Below are 6732 nucleotides of genomic sequence, written 5' to 3'. Positions count from 1 at the left end.
CGTCTGCCCGGGCGGGGGAGCACCGGGGGCAGCGGGGAGCGCGGCGCGCGCCTCGACGGAGGGAGCACGGGCTCGCGGGAAGGCTCCCGGGGACGGCCTCGGGCGCGGACGGGCCACCAGGAAAACACACGCGGGATCCCACCGCCAACGACACGCGAGGGCGGTCCCACGACGCCTGGGACGCCGGCCAGCCTCAGCCACCCCTCGGCCTCCCGCGGGCCCGGCCCCACCGCCGGGGCCTACGTGAGGCGCCCCCGCCGCCGGGGGCCGCCCCGTCCACCCAGCCACCCGTCTGCCTGTCTGGTCTGCTCCGGGGCCCACGTCCCGAGGGAACGCGCCCGAGAGCGGCGGCGGCCCCCACCCATGCCCGCACGCCACCACCGGCTGCGGCTCGGGACGGGAGCGAGCGGAGAGCCAGCCGCTCGCGGCGGGGCGGAGCCCGGACGGGGCCGGGCCCTCTCCCCGCCCCAGCGCGCGACGGGAGAACCACGCGCACGCTCGCGCACACGCGCGGCCCCGCGCCCGACGACGGCCCGGCCGGGCGTGACCCTCCCCCGACTCGGAGGGGGGAGGCGCCGGCCGCGGTAGGCAAAGAGCAGCTCTGCCCACGCGCCACGGTGGTGGCGTCCGTGGCTACTACGCGCAAAGGAGGGGCGGCGGCTGGGGGGTCCGGTACCCCAAGGCACCCTCTCGGATCGCTAGAGAAGGCTTTCTCACCGAGGGCGTGTCGCCCCCGCCCATCGTCCGCCATCGGGCCCACCAAGGCGCTTACAGACACCATGGCCACGCAATGCAGGAGGGGTCTGCGGTAGAGGTAAGGCCTAGAGCAAGTCGGAGCGTCCGTGGTCAGGGCCGCGAGCCCGCGCTGCCCCGGGCTCGCCATCTCTGGCCACACTGGGCTTAGCTAGGGATCTACAAGGCCCCTGTGCGGCTCCCAAGTCAGTGCCTCCCCTCAGGCCGAGAGACCAAGGGAGGCAGAGACTGGGACGGAGGTGCCGATCAAACAGCACCTCCCAACCAAAGAGCCAGCGCCACGCCGCTGGCTCGGCCCGCCACGGTCACTCCCACACCCGCGGGGAAACCCCAGCAAGGGGAACACGCGGGCACGCGCCCGAGCCTGCCCGCCCCCACACGGCACGCCGTGGGGGGCGACGAGGCACCCGTCCACCCCGAGGGGGACGAGGGACACTCCTCCCTTACCGACTCGACCCCTCCGCTCCTCAGACACACCAGCGCAGTGGTTACCTGAGGAGGCCGACGGGAACAGGGAACGACACCGCCACTCGGCCTCGGGCGCCTGAGGGACGACCTGGAACGCTCCAGGGGCACCGCCAACGGCCTGGGGAACGCGCTCACGCGCCCGGGAAGGCGCGCGGCGCGGCGGCAACACGGCCCGCCCCACCGCGGGGAGGGCCGCCCGCGAGACACAGCCAAGAGGCACAGGCGGAGCATCCGCCGCGTCACGGAGACCCCGACACCGCCCACGCCACGAGGCACGGGGCGGGGGAGCGAGGTCGGGCCGGATTCCGCACCCCTGCCGCCTCCCACACGCCACTCGCAGCGGGGGAGAACGGGCGAGGGGACCCGCGGGCAGAGCGAGAAGAGCGGTCCCGTTCGCCATGAACGTCCGTCCCTCGTCTGGCACGGCTTAGGCCCGGCCCGGGAGAGCACAGCATCACCACATCGGTCGGCAGCATAACGCGAGGGACCCCCGAGCAAGGGAAGGCCGGCGAGGACAGCGAGCGGAGGAGCCTGCTTCAGCCTCACCGACCCCTCTCCTCCTCCAGCAAGCGCGGGCGACCACCCCAGGACGAGAACGCCTGACACGCACTGGCACGGAGCCGGTGGGATGGGGTAAGTCGCGACCGCACCCGGGTGCCGGCGGCAGGGAGTGCACGTGGTAGAGGACCCCGCGCCCCTAACCCCGCCGCCCTCGGGTACCAGAGACCGGAGGTGGCACCACGGTCGTGGGGGCGCCTGGAACGCACAAGAGCCGGCGCGCAGGCCCCAGCGGGCGGCTCAAGCGGCGGGGGTGGAAACGGGCGTCCGGTTCTCGGCCAGAGCCCGGAGCCCTCCCCGCACACGCATCCAGGCACCCGGAAGCTCTCGGGCGACTGTCACCCGAGCAGAGCGTGTCAGCACTTACCTGGCGGCACAAAACCACCCATTCGGGGGCAAGAATCGCCGCGCCCGGAGACGGGGCCCACCCACGGATCACCAGGGGAACCCCTGGATCACGGCCACGGCCACCAGACCCCAAGCACGACCCCATCGCCACCAGGCCCGGAGCTCCCGGGGCCATCTGGTCGACCCCAGAAGCGTGGCGGCAGGGGGAGCCGGGGACAGCCTCCCCGGGCCGCCCGCGCGGGCCGGGACCGGTCGGTCCCTCCCTCTGAGTCGCCGGGTCAGGACTTAGAAAAGAATTCCGCGGAGGCGCCTCCGGCGACCGGGCCCGGGGCGGGACCGTGGCTCCCGTCCCTCAGCCGGGGCTCCACCTACGCCTCGAGCCGGCCCCCTCCCGCCTCCGGACAAAGACGCGACCCGCGAAACTCGGAGAGAGAAGTCCGGTCCGACGGCCCGGACCCACCCCGGGCACGCGTCCGGGCCGGGGACGCCCTCCCCGGCCCGCCCTCGAGGGCTCCCGGGGCCGGTCCACGCTCTTCTCCAGGGCGGGACTTGGAAAAAAAAACTGCCACGGAGGAGGAGGCATCCGAGGACCGGGCCCGGTCCCCACCGCCAGAGCCGGTCGACTCGGAAGACCAGTGGGGAAAAGGCCAGCCCGGCGGCCGAGCCCGTCGCGCCCTCCACGGGCCTCCCCCGCAAGGCCCCGGCCGGTCGCCCACCTCCGGAGCGGGGCGCGGAAAGGGGATCGGCGACGCGGAAGGCCCGACCACCGGGCCGCCCTCGGGACGACGGCCGGGCACGGGACGAGCTCCCTCGCCCGTTCCCCCGCGGCGGCCCCCCACCCCCTCCCGGGGACGGAGGGGCACCGGCGGCTGCTGGTCGACCCGTCCGGGAGGCCCCACACCCCGGCCGGCACCGGGCGGCGCGGCGACAGCCACCTCCCTCAGTAGCCTGCACCTCCAATCTCCGGCGAGCGGGCGTCGCGCTCACGCCCCGGCGCCACCGGGCCAGATCCCGCCAGCGACGCCGGCCTCCCGGGACTCTGCCTCGGTCACCGCGGCCGAGTCCCGTCCCTTGGCCCGCGTCGCCGGAGCTCCGGAGGAAAGAGACGATATAAAAGCGGCCGCCAGGTGGCACCCGGCGACCGACGACCGCCTCAGCGGGACGGAGCCGGAGCGCGGGCCCGCCGGGGAGCACAGCCGGGCCGCCGGGCCGCCCGATCCCGTCCCGGAGCCCCCTCGGACCCAGCCTCCCGGCCCAGTGCGGCCCCGGGGCGTCCGCCCGCGGGCTCCCGGCCGCCAAGGCGCAGCCCCAGCCGCAGGAGGGGGACTCGGAAAAGGTTTCTCGGGCGATCACCGGGAAGGGGAAGGGGAGAGTTCCCCCCAGAGAGGCCAGGGGGCGGCCCGGGCCGGGCTGGGCCGGTGCGGCCGGGAGGCCGCCGCTTCCCGGAGCGGCTGGAGCGCCCCCGGGGTTCCCGGGAGGACTTAGAAAATCAGGGCGGGCGGGGACGGTCAAACCGAAACCAGGCACGTCATCCGAGAAGGACCGTGATGACGGGAGGAGGAAAGCTTTCCAGTCCAGAGGGCCTGTCGAAGGCAGGCGGAGAGTCTACCCGCTGAAACTGACGAAGATGGGCAAAAGAAGCTAGCTCAGGCGCCGACATTTAAGGAAATAAAAAAAAAAAAGCACGAGGGCGTGGAGAAATGGGGAAAAATCAACACTGAGAAATCTACCCTCTGAAACCGACGAAGATGGGCAACAGGGGCTAGCTCAGGTGGCAATTTTTAAGGAAAAATGAAAGGAAGTGCGTGGAGACCTGGGGAAAAAGCAACACGGAGAAATCTACCCTCTAGAACTGAGAAAGAAGCGCAACAGAGGCTAGCTCAGGTGGCAATCTTTAAGCAAAAAAAATAAAATAAAAAAATACAATGGCGAGGAGACGCGGTCAAAAAGCAACCCTGAAAAAGGTACCCTCTGAAACTGAGGAAGCAGGGCAACAGTGCCTAGCTCAGGTGACAATCTTTAAGCAAAAGAAACACACAAGGGCGTGGGGAGCTGGGGAAAAGGCAACACTGAGAAATCCACCCTCTGAAACTGACGAAGATGGGCAAGAGAGGCTGGCTTCAGGTGGCAATCTTTCAGCAAAAGAAACACACAAGGGCGTGGGGAGCTGGGGAAAAGGCAACACTGAGAAATCCACCCTCTGAAACGGACGAAGATGGGCAACAGAGGCTAGCTCAGGTGGCAATCTTTAAGCAAAAAAAATAAGATAAAAAAATACAATGGCGAGGAGACCCGGTGAAAAAGCAACCCTGAAAAAGGTACCCTCTGAAACTGAGGAAGCAGGGCAACAGTGCCTAGCTCAGGTGACAATCTTTAAGCAAAAGAAACACACAAGGGCGTGGGGAGCTGGCGAAAAGGCAACACTGAGAAATCCACCCTCTGAAACGGACGAAGATGGGCAACAGAGGCTAGCTCAGGTGGCAATTTTTAAGGAAAAATGAAAGGAAGTGCGTGGAGACCTGGGGAAAAAGCAACACGGAGAAATCCACCCTCTGAAACTGAGGAACATGGGCAAGAGAGGCTGGCTTCAGGTGGCAAACGTTAAGCAAAAGAAACACACAAGGGCGTGGAGACCTGAGGAAACAGCAACACGGAGATATCGACCCTCTGAAACTCAGGAAGATGGGCAAGAGAGGCTAGCTCAGGTGGCAATCGTTAAGCAAAAACAAAACCCAAAGGCGTGGAGACCTGGGGAAAAAGCAACCCTGAAATATCTACCCTCTGAAACTGAGGAAGATGGGCAAGAGAGGCTGGCTTCAGGTGGCAATCTTTAAGCAAAAGAAACACAGAAGGGCGTGGGGAGCTGGCGAAAAGGCAACACTGAGAAATCCACCCTCTGAAACGGACGAAGATGGGCAACAGAGGCTAGCTCAGGTGGCAATCTTTAAGCAAAAGAAACACACAAGGGCGTGGAGACCTGGGGAAAAAGCAACACGGAGAAATCCACCCTCTGAAACTGAGGAAGATGGGCAAGAGAGGCTAGCTCAGGTGGCAATCCTTAAGCAAAAACAAAGCACAAAGGCGTGGAGCTCTGGGGACAAAGCAACGCTGAAATATCTACCCTCTGAAACTGAGGAACATGGGCAAGAGAGGCTAGATCAGGTGGCACTCGTTAAGCAAAAACAAAACACAAAGGCGTGGAGACCTGGGGAAAAAGCAACCCTGAAATATCTACCCTCTGAAACTGAGGAAGATGGGCAAGAGAGGCTGGCTTCAGGTGGCAAACGTTAAGCAAAAGAAACACACAAGGGCGTGGAGACCTGGGGAAACAGCAACACGGAGATATCGACCCTCTGAAACTCAGGAAGATGGGCAAGAGAGGCTAGCTCAGGTGGCAATCGTTAAGCAAAAACAAAACCCAAAGGCGTGGACACCTGGGGAAAAAGCAACCCTGAAATATCTACCCTCTGAAACTGAGGAAGATGGGCAAGAGAGGCTGGCTTCAGGTGGCAATCTTTAAGCAAAAGAAACACACAAGGGCGTGGGGAGCTGGGGAAAAGGCAACACTGAGAAATCCACCCTCTGAAACGGACGAAGATGGGCAACAGAGGCTAGCTCAGGTGGCAATCGTTAAGCAAAAGAAACACACAAGGGCGTGGAGGCCTGGGGAAAAAGCAACACGGAGAAATCCACCCTCTGAAACTGAGGAACATGGGCAAAAGAAGCTAGCTCAGGTTGCAACCTTTAAGCAGAAAAAAAACACAAGGGCGTGCAGACCTGGCAAAAAAGCAACAGTGAGAAATCTACCCTCTGAAACCGACGAAGATGGACAACAGAGGCTAGCTCAGGTGGCAATTTTTAAGGAAAAATAAAAGGAAGTGCGTGGAGACCTGGGGAAAAAGCAACACGGAGAAATCTACCCTCTAGAACTGAGAAAGAAGCGCAACAGAGGCTAGCTCAGGTGGCAATCTTTAAGCAAAAAAAATAAAATAAAAAAATACAATGGCGAGGAGACCCGGTCAAAAAGCAACCCTGAAAAAGGTACCCTCTGAAACTGAGGAAGCAGGGCAACAGTGCCTAGCTCAGGTGACAATCTTTAAGCAAAAGAAACACACAAGGGCGTGGGGAGCTGGCGAAAAGGCAACACTGAGAAATCCACCCTCTGAAACGGACGAAGATGGGCAACAGAGGCTAGCTCAGGTGGCAATCTTTAAGCAAAAGAAACACACAAGGGCGTGGAGACCTGGGGAAAAAGCAACACGGAGAAATCCACCCTCTGAAACTGAGGAAGATGGGCAAGAGAGGCTACCTCAGGTGGCAATCCTTAAGCAAAAACAAAGCACAAAGGCGTGGAGCCCTGGGGACAAAGCAACCCTGAAATATCTACCCTCTGAAACTGAGGAACATGGGCAAGAGAGGCTAGCTCAGGTGGCACTCGTTAAGCAAAAACAAAACCCAAAGGCGTGGAGACCTGGGGAAAAAGCAACCCTGAAATATCTACCCTCTGAAACTGAGGAAGATGGGCAAGAGAGGCTGGCTTCAGGTGGCAATCTTTAAGCAAAAGAAACACACAAGGGCGTGGGGAGCTGGGGAAAAGGCAACACT

This window comes from Equus asinus, chromosome 24 (genome assembly GCF_041296235.1).
Source record: "Equus asinus isolate D_3611 breed Donkey chromosome 24, EquAss-T2T_v2, whole genome shotgun sequence".
Taxonomy (NCBI): Eukaryota; Metazoa; Chordata; class Mammalia; order Perissodactyla; family Equidae; genus Equus; species Equus asinus.
Note: the sequence above shows the minus strand (reverse complement) of the source record.